The sequence below is a fragment of the Ranitomeya imitator genome, chromosome 2 (assembly GCF_032444005.1).
Source record: "Ranitomeya imitator isolate aRanImi1 chromosome 2, aRanImi1.pri, whole genome shotgun sequence".
Taxonomy (NCBI): domain Eukaryota; kingdom Metazoa; phylum Chordata; class Amphibia; order Anura; family Dendrobatidae; genus Ranitomeya; species Ranitomeya imitator.
In genome coordinates, this window is record NC_091283.1 from 287,093,809 (window position 1) to 287,108,218 (window position 14,410).

Below are 14,410 nucleotides of genomic sequence, written 5' to 3' on the forward strand. Positions count from 1 at the left end.
ACCCCCCCCCCCCCTCTCAAAAAAAAAAAGTTCTGCTTACCTGCCGCGCTCCTCTCTCCACGCAGCTGCACCGTGCACTCGCCGGCGACTGACAATGACGTCAGACGCCAGCGGCCTGCACGCTGCGGCTGGCGACTGTTAACTATTGACGTGCGGGCGCGGGCCCGCACGTCAATAGCGTACAGCTGTAGCACCGGCCGCCGCTAAGGGCCCGGTTCAGCCTGCGGCTGCCGGTAGGGGCCCGGTGAGCAGGCAAGAGGGGGCCCAATGCGGGCCCCCTCTGCTCACCGGGCCCCATACGCCAATCACGGCTGTAATGCCCTGATGGCGGCCCTGCTCGGGTGTTCATGTAAAGCTGCATGAACCAGTTAATTGCCTAAGTATGTAGCAGTACAGACACAGAGGGCTATTAACTGCATAAAGTGAATGAGAACATAATGCGAGGAACCTGATTTTTTTTTTTTTTTTAAATAGGCCACACAGGGATCATTAGGTTAATGCATTGAGGCGGTAGGCCAGTCTGAACAAATGAGTTTTTAGGGCACGCTTAAAACTGTGGGGATTGGGGATTAATCGTATTAACCTAGATAGTGCATTCCAAAGAATCGGCGCAGCACGTGTAAAGTCTTGGAGACGGGAGTGTGATGTTCTGATTATTGAGGATGCTAACCTGAGGTCATTAGTGGAGCGGAGGGCACAGGTAGGGTGGTAGACTGAGACCAGAGAGGAGATGTAGGGTGGTGCTGAGCCATGGAGCGCTTTGTGGATGAGGGTAGTAGTTTTGTACTGGATTCTGGAGTGGATGGGTAGCCAGTGTAATGACTGGCACAGGGTAGAGGCATCGGTGTAACGGTTGGTGAGGAATATGATCCTGGCAGCAGCATTCAGGACAGATTGGAGCGGGGAAAGTTTGGTAAGAGGGAGGCCGATTAGTAGAGAGTTACAATAGTCCAGATGAGAATGAATAAGTGAAACAGTAAGAGTTTTTGCAGAGTCGAAAGTAAGAAAAGGGCGAATTCTAGAAATGTTTTTGAGATGCAGGTAAGAAGAGCGAGCCAATGATCGGATGTGGGGGGTGAATGAAAGGTCAGAATCAAGGATGACCCCAAGGCAGCGGGCATGTTGCTTTGGAGTAATGGTGGAACCGCACACGGAGATGGCAATGTCAGGCAAAGGTAGGTTAGTAGAGGGAGAGAACACGAGGAGTTCAGTTTTTGACAGGTTTAGTTTCAGATAGAGGGAGGACATGATGTTAGAGACAGCGGTAAGACAATCACTGGTGTTTTCTAAAAAGGTCGGCGTGACAACAGGAGAAGAGGTGTATAATTGGGTGTCGTCAGCATAGTGATGGTACTGGAAACCAAATCTACTGATTGTTTGTCAGACAACCTGGACATTTTGCAGTGGTCTCTTAATTTTTGCCAGGGCTGTAAGTATAATTACAACTGTGATTTGTCAAAAATCAGAGCTGACATCAAGCCCAGGGTTAGTAATAGAGAAGTGTCTATGAAACACCCCGTTTACTAACACTGTAAGTAAAAATAAAGAAACACAGATTAAAAACATGTAATTAAAATATAAAAGCAGACACCCTCTTTCACCCATTTACCCCCCCCAAAAAAACACCTGCAGGTTCAATGAGATCCACAAGGTCCAGCATAATCCACATCGACGTCCTAAGACGATCCCCGGCTGCAATACATACAGAAGCCACAGCCATCATAAAACGTGACCCCTCCCCGTGTCCGCCGTACACACACTGTGGCTGGCGTCACACTGGCGAGTTTTACGGATGTATGAGCGCAGAAAATACATCCGTAAAATACGCATAACACACGGCCCAATGATTCTCTATGGCCCAGCTCCTATCAGCCGTATTTAACGGATCCGTATTATACGGTCTTCTACGGCCGTAGAAAATCGCAGCATGTTGCGTTTGTCACCGTATTGCGCAAAAAAAAAAAATCGCCAATGAAAGTCTATGGGGGCGAGAAAAATATGGATTACACACGGACCAGCAGTGTGACTTGCGAGAAATACGCAGCGGTGTTAGAGAGAAAAGCCGGCAATTCAGTGCGGTGTACAGTAAAATCACACTGACAGCTTACAATAGAATAGGTAGAATAAATGTGTACACATAGAATAGGTATATATATATATATATATATAATTGAGACACATATGTACATATATTAATATTTCATCCAAATATTAATGGATCAATGAGTTTCTTACAATGCTCTGCTGGAATTTTAGACCATTCTTCTTTGGCAAACTGCTCCAGCTCCCTGGCATTTGAAGGGTGCCTTCTCCAAACTGCCATTTTTAGATCTCTCCACAGGTGTTCTATGGGATTCAGGTCTGGACTCATTGCTGGCCACCTTAGATTTTTCCAGTGCTTTCTCTCAAACCATTTTCTAGGGCTTTTTGAAGTGTGTTTTGGGTCATTGTCCTGATGGAAGACCCATGACCTCTGAGAGAGACCCAGCTTTCTCACACTGGTCCCTACATTATGCTGCAAAATTTGTTGGTAGTCTTCAGACTTCATACTGCCATGCACACGGTCAAGCAGTCCAGTGCCAGAGGCAGCAAAGCAACCCCAAAACATCAGGGAACCTCCGCCAGGTTTGACTGTAGGGACCGTGTTCTTTTCTTTGAATGCCTCTTTTTTTCTCCTGTAACCTCTATGTTGATGCCTTTGCCCAAAAAGCTCTACTTTTGTCTCATTTTACCAGAGAACATTCTTCCAAAACATTTTAGGCTTTTTCAGGTAAGTTTTGGCAAACTCCAGCCTGGCTTTTTTATGTCTTGGGGTAAAAAGTGGGGTCTTCCTGGGTCTCCTACCATACATTGCCTTTTCATTCAGACGCCGACTGATAGTACGGGTTGACACTGTTGTACCCTCGGACTGCAGGGCAGCTTGAACTTGTTTGGATGTTAGTCAAGGTTCTTTATCTAATATCGGGACAATCTTGCGTTGAAATCTCTTGTTAATTTTTGTTTTCCGTCCATATCTAGGGAGGTTAGACACAGTGCCATGGGCTTTAAACTTCTTGATGACACTGCGCACGGTAGACACAGGAACATTCAGGTCTTTGGAGATGGACTTGTAGCCTTGAGATTGCTCATGCTTCCTCACAATTTGGTTTCTCAAGTCCTCAGACAGTTCTTTGGTCTTCTTTCTTTTCTCCATGCTCAATGTGGTACACACAAGGACACAGGACAGAGGTTGAGTCAACTTTAATCCATGTCAACTGGCTGCAAGTGTGATTTAGTTATTGCCAACACCTGTTAGGTGCAACAGGTAAGTTACAGGTGCTGTTAATTACACAAATTAGGGAAGCATCACATGATTTTTCGAACAGTGCCAATACTTTTGTCCACCCCCTTTTAATGTTTGGTGTGGAATTATATCCAATTTGGCTTTAGGACAATTCTTTTTGTGTTTTTTTCATTTAAGACAAATTAAATGAAGATAATAATACCAAATAATTTGTGTTTGCAATCATTTTAAGGAAGAAAATGAGTATTATCTGACAAAATTGCAGGGGTGTCAATACTTTTGACCATGACTGTATATATATATATATATATATATATATATATATATATATATATATATATATATATATATATATATATCTGAGTGTATGTATGTGTGCGTGTGTGCATGTGTGTGTAGCCACGCCCATTCCACATATCCACTAAGCATCTTTCATTTCGCCAGAGCTGTTTAAAAAAGCTGAGCTGTGATTGGTTGCTATGAGCACAACAGTTTTCCCACTCTACAACACCTCAGCAGACACTGACCGGGTGGGAGAAATCTAGCATCCCTGGGAACATAAGCTCCAGCCATTGTCTGCCCCCCAGAAAGGAGCAGAGAGCACAGGACATAAATGAATCCCCCCTCCTCTATTACTGCCGCACACTATTGTTACCGGCGTAGAAAATCGCATCATTAGCGGCCGCACACAGAGCCGCACTGCCAGGTTACATAACAGCACATCTCCAGTAACTCCCTGCTCAGCGCCACCCAGCTCGGGACTATGGGATGGAGGATGTATGATGGGTATATGGGCATTGGACTATTGGATGGAGGATGTGTGATGGCTAAATTGTCACTGGACTATGGGATGGAGGATGTGTGATGGTATATGGGCACTGGACTATGGGATGGAGGATGTGTGATGGGTATATGGGCACTGGACTATGGGATGGTTGATGTGTGATGGGTATATGGGCACTGGACTATGGGATGATGTGTGATGGGTATATGGGCACTGGACTATGGGATGGAGGATGTGTGATGGGTATATGGGCACGGGACTATGGGATGGAGGATGTATGATGGGTATATGGGCACGGGACTATGGGATGGAGGATATGTATAACGGGTATATTGGCACTGGACTATGGGATGGAGGATGTGTGATGGGTATATGAGCATGAGACTATGGGATGCAGGATGTGTCTGATGGGTATATGGGCATTGGACTATTGAATGGAGGATGTGTGATGGCTATATGGGAACGGGACTATGGGATGGAGGTTGTGTATGATGGGTTTATGGGCAGTGGACTATGGGATGGAGGATGTGTGATGGGTATATGGGCACTGGACTATGGGATGGAGGATGTGTGAAGGGTATATGGGCACTGGACGATGGGATGGAGGATGTGTGATGGGTATATGGGCACTGGACTATGGGATGGAGGTTGTGTATGATGGGTTTATGGGCAGTGGACTATGGGATGGAGGATGTGTGATGGGTATATGGGCACTGGACTATGGGATGGAGGATATGTATGATGGGTATATTGGCACTAGACCATGGGAGATGTGTGATGGGTATATGGGCATGGGACTATGGGATGGTGGATGTTTGATAGATACATGGGCACGGGACTATGGGATGAAGGAAATGTATGATGGTGTATGGGCACTGGACTATGGGATGGAGGATGTGTGATGGGTGTATGGGCATGAGACTATGGGATGCAGGATGTGTCTGATGGGTATATGGGCACTGGACTATTGGATGGAGGATGTGTGATGGCTATATGGGAACGGGACTATGGGATGGAGGATATGTATGATGGGTATATGGGCACTGGACTATGGGATGGAGGTTGTGTATGATGGGTATATGGGCAGTCGACTATGGGATGGAGGATGTGTGATGGGTATATGGGCACTGGACTATGGGATGGAGGATGTGTGATGGGTATATGGGCACTGGACGATGGGATGGAGGATCTGTGATGGGTATATGGGCACTGGACTATGGGATGGAGGATGTATAATGGGTATATGGGCACTGGACTATGGGATGGAGGGTGTGTGATGGGTATATGAGCATGAGACTATGGGATGCAGGATGTGTATGATGGGTATATGGGCACTGGACTATGGCATGGAGAATGTGTGATGGGTATATGGGAACGGGACTATGGGATGGAGGATATGTATGATGGGTATATGGGCACTGAACTATGGGATGGAGGATGTATGATGGGTATATGGGCACTGGACTATGGGATGCAGGATATGTATGATGGATATGAGTATATGGGCATGAAACTATGGGATGGAGGATGTTTGGGTATATGGGCACTGAGCTATGGGATGGAGGATGTGTGATGGTATATGGGCATGAGACTATGGGATGGAGGATGTGTGATGGGTATATGGGCACTGAGCTATAGGATGGAGGATATGTATGATGGGTATATGGGCACTGGGCTATAGGATGGAGGATATGTATGATGGGTATATGGGCACTGGGCTATAGGATGGAGGATATGTATGATGGGTATATGGGCATTGGACTGTGGGATGCAGGATGTGTGATGATCTCCTGCTTCGACTACTGCAACATCCTTTTCTGTGGCCTCTCTGCTAACACCCTTGCACCTCTCCAAACCATCCTTAACTATGCTGCCCGACTAATTCATCTCTCTCCTCCTCCACTTCTCCCCTCTGCAGATCTCTTCACTGGCTCCCATTCCTTCAGCATATCCAGTTCAAATTACTAATATTGACCTACAAAGCCATCCATAACCTGTCTCCTCCATACGTCTCTGAACTAATCTCCCGATATCTTCCCTCATGTAATCTCCTTCTCTCCTCCACACTTATTCGCTCCTCACCCAACCGCCTCCAAGACTTCTCCCGAATATCCCCCATCTTCTGGAATTCTTTGCCCCAACACATCTGACTATCAACCACATTCGGATCCTTCAGACGGAACCTGAAAACCCACCTCTTCAGGAAAGCCTACAGCCTGCACTGACCTTACTGCCTCCTCACCACTACTGGAGCTACTGCCTCACCAACATCGGAGCTGCTGCAACCCTCAACCTATTGTCTCCTTCCCCACCATCCTGTAGAATGTAAGCCCGCAAGGACAGAGTCCTGGGCCCTCTGTATCAGTCTGTCATTGTTAGTTTACTGTAAGTGATATCTGTAATTTGTATGTAACCCCTTCTCATGTACAGCACCATGGAATCAATGGTGCTATATAAATAAATAATAATAGTATATGGGCACTGGACTATGGGATGGAGGATGATCATTATAATTTGTTATAACTAACCACAGTTAGTTACTATGCCCGGGCAATGCCGGGCTCTTCAACTAGTATATACCGTATATACTCGAGTATAAGCCTAGATTTTCAGCCAAAAAAAATGGGCTGAAAGTGCCCCTCTCGGCTTGTACTCGAGTCATTGAAGGTGGGGGGGGCTTGGCGGGTGAGGGGTAGCGACGCCTGTCAAATACTCTCCTGCTCCCAGCGCTCCTGACGCGGTCCCTGCATGTCCCACGGTCTCCGGGCGCGACAGCTTCTTCCCCTGTTCAGCGGTCACTGGTACCGCTCATTAAAGTTATGAATATGGACTCCACTCCCATAGGGGTGGAGCCGCATATTCATTACTGTAATGAGCGGTGCCACGTGACGGCTCACTACAGGAAGAAGCTGCCGCTCCCGGAGACGTGGGACATGCAGGGTCGGCACCAGGAGCGCTGAGAGCAGGTGAGTATGTCATATTCACCTTTCCACATTCCACCGACGCTCCGTCTTCTGCGTCCTCTGCAGTGACTGTTCAGGAACGAGGGCGCGATGACGTACTAGTGTGTGCACCGCCCTCAGCCTGAACAGTCAGTGCGGAGAGACGGGACGCTGAGGAGCAGCGACGAGAGGGGAGTATGTCTTTTTTTTTTTAGTGCAGCAGCATTGCATGTGGCACAATGCTATATGGAGCGTCTATGGGGCCATAAAGAACTGCATGGAGCATTATATGGGGCATCTATGGGGCCATAACTGCATGGAGCATTATATGGGGCATCTATGGGGCCATAAAGAACTGCATAGAGCATTATATGGGGCATCTATGGGGCCATAAAGAACTGCATGGAGCATTATATGGGGCATCTATATAGTGCATGGAGCATTATATGGGGCATCTATGGGGCCATAAAGAAATGCATGGAGCATTATATGGAGCATCTATGGGGCCATAACGAACTGCATGGAGCATTATATGGGGCATCTATGGGGCCATAACGAACTGAATGGAGCATTATATGGGGCATCTTATGGGGCCATAAAGAACTGCATGGAGCATTATATGGGGCATATTTGTATATGGAGCATCTTATGGGGCCATAATGAACAGTATGGAGCATTATATGAAGCTCCCGATTCAATATGGATATTCAAAAACAATTAACCTACAGATGTCTCAATTAATTTTACTTTTATTGGTATCTATTTTTATTTTTGACATTTACCGGTAGCTGCTGCATTTACCACCCTAGGCTTATACTCGAGTCAATAAGTTTTCCCAGTTTTTTGTTGCAAAATTAGGGGGGGGGGTCGGCTTATACTCGAGTATATATGGTATATATTATATATTTGACAGTCATATCTCCCGACTCTGCAGATTGCATGCTGTCGTTGTAGGCCCAGACCAGATGGTATGGAGATGAATGAGGGATACCAAAGTTCAAAAATAGTCTTTCCTTTACTTAACAAGAACTTGATGAGAAGTATTAACATCAGATAGCAGGTACAACACTTTATGAATGCTTCTTCTGCATTGTGCAGAGTCAGGAACTTTCCGGTTACATGTGGCGGTACATAACTTTTGTTATAAGCCACAATAGTGCAGCAAACCTGAGCTAATGACCTCTTCCTGCTCTTTGTCTCCACTAGGCTCCCTGCCTGGAATCCAAATTCTTACTGCCATTATATCTTTGCTTACCTTCAGAACGTACCATCTGATGTCTCCCTCCTGGCACACAACACCATATCAATTCAGGAGGACTGCAACCAGATAGACCAAAGGTCTGTACTTCTCACTTTCTATCTGACTCCTCACAATAATAATAATAATTTTTATTTATATAGCTCCAACATATTCCGCAGCACTTTACAATTAGGCGGGGACATGTACAGACAATAAATTCAGTACAAGTTAAGACAATTTAAACAGTGACATTATTAGGGTGAGGTCCCTGCTTACAAGCTTACAATCTACAAGGAAATGGGGGGACACAATAGGTGAAAAGTGCTTGTTATTTCAGGTTTGGCAATTATAATAAATAGGGATTTTCATATAAAGCTGCATGATCCGGTCATCAGCCAGTGTGTTTAACCTTCGTCAGGCTGCATAATTTTACAACGTTAACAGGCAATTGTACCTTCATATATATTTTATTGAAATTTGGCCAATATATTCTGGACCAAAACTGCAGAGATGTCACAAAATTTCAGCCCTCTACGGCTTTTCGAAAAAAAAAGTTATTGCAATTTTAAAATTGTACCTACTCAGCCGGACGAAGGTTAAGTGCAATAGTCAAGTATCAAGTGCAGTTATCATGTGCATGGAGGGTGTGGAGACAGATGAATAGTAGGGTGCAGATTCAGATGCAGATAATATTTGGAAGGAGGGAACAGGACAAAGTTAGTTTACTGAGTAGTTGGTGTGGTAGGCTTGTTTGAAGAGATGGGTTTTCAAAGCGCGCTTGAATAGGTCGGGGCTAGGTATCAGTCTGATCGTCTGGGGAAGTGCTTTCCAGAGAGCTGGTGCAGCACTAGAGAAGTCTTGGAGATGGAGGTGTGAGGTTCGGATTACGGGGAATGTTAGTCTTAGATCATTTGTAGAATGGAGGGCACGTGTAGGGCGATAGACAGAGATGAGAGAGGAGATATAAGGCGGTGCAGAACTATGGAGAGTTTTGTGGGTGAGAGAGATGAGTTTATACTGGACCCTGTAGCGAATGGGTAGCCAGTATAATGACTGGCATAAGATGGAGGCATTGGTGAAGCGGCTGGACAGAAATATGACCCTGGCTGCCGCATTCAAGATGGATTGGAGAGGAGAAAGTTTGGTGAGAGGGAGACCGATCAGAAGAGAGTTGCAGTAGTCCAGACGAGAATGAATAAGAGCGACAGTAAGAGTCTTAGCAGTTTAAAAGGTGAGAAAAGGTCGGATTCTGGAGATGTTTTTAAGATGCAGGTGACAAGAGTGAGTGAGTGATCGGATATAGGGAGTAAAGGAAAGTTCGGTGTCGAATATGACCCCAAGACAGCGGGCATGCTGCTTGGAAGTTATGGTTGAACCCTCCAGGGTAATTTCGATGTTGGGTAGAGTGAGGTTAGTAGAAGAGAGAAACACAAGTAGTTCAGTTTTGGAGAGATTTAGTTTCAGATAGAGGGAGGACATGATGTTAGAGACAGCAGACAATCACAAGGAAACTGTTCTCCTGTTTGCCCATGTAGCTCAGTATGAGGTCTCCCACACAGTATGATGGCCCCTACAGCACCTCACACAGTATTACGGCTAGAGATGAGCGAATATTTCAATGTTCGGTTCAACTCACGATCACCGAATTTGCAATATTCGCCGACTTAATCGTCGATTAGATTTCCAAATATAGCCGAACATGCACAGCACAAAAGCCGGTGTTTCCCAAGCTGTGTGACAGCATGGTAATCACCGACGTAGTGCTTCTGATCGGCGGTAAAATCATCCCCGACGGTCAGAGAGCCGCGGTTCCCACCCTGTCAGAAGACAGCGTGACCACTCATCTGTGATCAGAGGTAAAAAGTTTACCTCCGGTCACTGGTGTCAGCTGATGGGACTACATCCCATCATCCGACACCTACAGCCGCTAATAACAGCGAGAGACAGAGCGGCTGAGGGGTGTATTCATCAGCTGCTACTGCGCTGTAAATAAATAATAAAAAAATAAACTGCGTGGGTTCCCTTCTATTTTTGATAACCAGCCAGGCAAAACTCACAGCTGGGGGCTGCAGCCATCAGCTGTCAGGTTCAGCAAGGTTGGTTATCAAGACTAAAGGGATCCCTCCAAAAGCCGGCAATTCATGTGCCGCGTTCAGTAAAATCAGTGTGACAAGTATTAGAATAGTATAAATAGAACAGATATATACATATAGAATACATATAGAGATGTCCGTGATACACACAATATATCCCCAGGCTAATAACATCAGCTCTCAGCTGCCCAAGAAAAGGCACATCTCTAAGATGCACCAATTCTGGCAATTTGCATATTTCCCAGAGGAGCATTGCGACTTTAAGTCTCCTTATTTCGACATGCTCAATAGGTCACTCTCCGCAAGGAGAAATGATAATTCTTGGTTCCCGGTCAGATGCCTCTCACTCAGCCAAACCAGATCTCCACTTTGCACTGACGAGGGGCAGTACCCCGAAACAGTGTCTGCAAATTGAGATTCTGGTTTGACTTTTATCTTAACTCTTGTGACAAGGCTCGTTAAAGGTTCGACATTGACTGTTACGATTGCTACTTCCAATAGGTGGCACTAGAGTTCTAGTCCTCTTGCTCTCTGAAGAGGCAATTTGCATATTTCCCAGAGGAGCATTGCAGCTTTAAGCCTCCTCATCTCAACAGCTTAACATGTCACTCTCTGCAAGGAGAAATTATACTTTTTTATGATATTGAAACATTGGGTGACTAGTTGTTTCTCAGTGGTCATGCAGGTCTTGTATCCATCCAGAATTTCCTCATACGCTTCATATATCCTCTCCCATTTGGCCTGCTGTTATAGTAGCATTTCATCAGATCCAGGTTCTCTTGCCCTGTCCATGTATGGTTTGGTCCAGTAGCCCATTTATCATCAGATTTATTCTGGTTCCTCGACATCTGACTTGGACCTTGTTAATCCAGGTGACGTCCGAGACGGCATGACTCTCTTTGTCCGTGACACTCATGTTTATTGAGGTAGGCACCATAGTGTTATGGACCACTACTGGTATATTATGTCCAACATGGCACAGCCAGGATTTAAACCCCAGTCTCCCACATTGGTGGCTGTGATTTTACTAAACACGGCACATGTATTGCCGGCTTGTATTATATATTTTACCAAATGTTACTGACTTTTTTCGATCTTGAGAAAAATGGTTGTGTTACCGATCACAAATCCGAACGTACCTTATTCGTGCTTTATGTTTGGCGATTGTTTTCTGAACATATTCGCTCATCTCTAATTATGGCCACCACAAACTGCTACACAAAATAAAAACCACCACTCAGTATGGAGGCATTTACAGTCCACCACAATCCCAGTATAATGGCCCCTCCCAGCCACACATTCAGTATCAGAGTCCCAACAGCTCTTCTCTTATTATAATGCACCCACAATTCCTGAAATTTGAAAAAAAAAAAAAAACCACACACTACTCACCCAACCCAGTTCCTGAGGAGCGCTGCTCTGGACTGTGCGGTATGAGTACTGAGGCTCCATACTACACGTGTGCCTGCAGGGCACGGAGTCTCAGACTCAGATGCGAAGGCTGAATGATGGATCAGGAGCTTTCAACTCCCTGATTCACTAATCTATTCAACGGTATCACCGTCATGGGAATATGGATATCGCTGAAATTGTGATGATGGAAAGGAGAGCGTGACCAATACCACACCCTTCCAGGTCCTGCCAATTCATAGGCATCATAGCAACCGAGTTGACTACCTTTATGGATGATACACCTGCCTATCCAACTATCGTATGGTAAATATCTCATAGATCCTGGGTTCATCAGTATTTGCACCAAGAATGAGGCTAAGTGAGTATTTTATTAATTGTCGGTGGTCGGAGGTAGTCAGTGAGGTGGATGGTACCATAATGTGCATGTAGGGGGAAGTACAGTGGGAACATTAGAAAGTGAGGGGATGGCAGTCCTGTGGGGACATTATACTGTGTGTGGTGTGATGATGACACTGTGGGAACTTTATACTGTGTGTGGGAGTATGGCGGTACTATGAGAAGATTATACTGTGTGTGATGGGATGGCGGTACTATAAGAAGATTATACTGTGTGTGGGGGTATGGCGATACTATGAGAACATTATACTGTGTGTGGGGGTATGGCGGTAGTGTGAAAATACCTTTTTTAGGAGATGCCAGTACTGTGGAAACATTATACTGTGTAAGGCCAGTTTCACACGTCAGTAACTCCGGTATGTGAGGTGACAGTTTCCTCATGTACCGGAGACACTGACACACGTACACACATTAAAATCAATGCATCTTTTCAGATGTCATTGATTTTTTGCGGACCGTGTCTCCGTGTGCCAAACACGGAGACATGTCAGTGTTCGTGGGAGCGCACGGATTACACGGACCCATTAAAGTCAATGTGTAAAACACGTACCGCACACGGACATTGTCCGTGTGCAGTCCGTGTTCCGTGCAGGAGACAGCGCTACATTAAGCGCTGTCCCCCCCACTGGTGCTGAAGCCGCGATTCATATTTTCCCTGCAGCAGCGTTTGCTGCAGGGGAAATATGAATATTAGTGTTTAAAATGCAGATCCAGGTCCAACCCCCTCCCACCCCCTGTGCGCCACCCCGCTGTGATTAAAGTACTCACCTAGCTTCCGGATCCCTCGCTGTAGCGTCCTCTCCTGGCCGCAGCTTCTCCTGTAAGCGGTCATGTGGGGCCGCCGATTAAAATCATGAATATGTATATATTCATTACTGTAATCGGCGGCCCCACGTGACCGCATACAGGAGGCGATGCGGCCAGAAGAGGACGCTGCGGCGAGGGATCCGGAAGCTAGGTGAGTACTTTAATCACAGCGGGGGGGGAAGGGGAGGGGCACAGGGGGGGTGGGGACCTGGATCTGCATTTTAAACACTAATATTCATATTTTCCCTGCAGCAAACGCTGCTGCAGGGAACATATGAATGGGGCTTCAGCACGATGCCAGGGAAAGCGCTAAACTTTAGCGCTGTCTCCGGCACGCTCTGTGTGGTACCCAGTGGGCACACGGGCGGCACACGTGTGCCACACTGATGTACCACAGAAACGTAGGGCACACGGACACGGATAATTCCTGTACCGAATTTTTTCCGGTACCGAAATTATCTGGACGTGTGGGACTGCCCTAAGCGGCATCATATATATTGCATAAGGGGTGTAAAAAGGAGTGTCATAAAAAAGAATCCTCAGGGCTGTGCTGCATTTGTACAAAAAGACTGCTATCTGCTGTCCACACAGGACCATGTGAAATCAATGGGAAGAGGGAGGGTTTCCGGAGGGAAGAGTCTAGAGGGTGCACCTGGTCAGGAGACCTTGATGACGCAGTTACTGATATTATAAAGGCCAGAGCCCTAAAGGCAGAACAGATTTGGTACTAAACAAAAGAAAGGGGTGCGGGGAAGAATCTGAGGTACCAGCTCATGGTAAAGTGCCCGAGGCAGCTGGTTGTGGGGCAGAACCTGCTTACAGGGTCATAATGGGGGCATTACACTGTGTGGGGGCCAAGAAAGGGGCCCTGTACTGTGAGAACAATCCGTTCCCTCACTTCCTGTCTTCCATAGTTGGGTCGTATGTATCTATTACAGAAAATAGAACAAAAACGTTATGATTCTTATAAAGTGGCAACAAAAACACCAAAAGAGTCTTAGTGCAGAAGGGGTTAATGTCCCCCGTGCTCAGTAATGGGGAATCTCCAGCACCTACCTCCACCTGCAGAGCCGCACTCCACATATACGGCTCTGGCTGCTCTGTGCACACAGGACCTGTGATGAGGTCACAGGAGGGGAGGAGTCAGGGATCACGTGATCAGGGGCCTCATTGTATGATATCCGCAGTGAAGACGCTACATAGAAACTTCTCAGTCAGTGACATTTCCGCCATTATTCGCCCTCACTACTGGCACAATTACCCCGCGCCGCATTTTCTACACAGTGTTATGTGTGGAATGTAACGTGTGATTTCTCTGGAGACAAATAGACCCCACACATGAGGGAATTATTACCAGTTAGGCTTCTTTCACACTTCAGTTGTTTGGCGTCAGTCTGCTCCAACATCGTGACGGATCCGTCAAAATTGTTAAGAAAACGGTTCTAACGGATC

At 46.2% G+C, this 14,410-nt stretch overlaps 1 protein-coding gene across 2 annotated transcripts in view; it reads right to left on the reverse strand.

Moving 5' to 3' along the window:
- LOC138663202 (oocyte zinc finger protein XlCOF22-like) overlaps positions 1 to 14,083 on the reverse strand; it is an 80,488-nt gene extending 66,405 nt beyond the window's left edge. For both annotated transcript variants that reach the window (XM_069749360.1, XM_069749361.1), the window contains exon 1: positions 14,015 to 14,083. The gene's annotated coding sequence lies outside the window, so the exon portion shown is untranslated. The remainder of the gene's footprint in view (positions 1 to 14,014) is intronic.
- Positions 14,084 to 14,410: the final 327 nt, after the last annotated feature.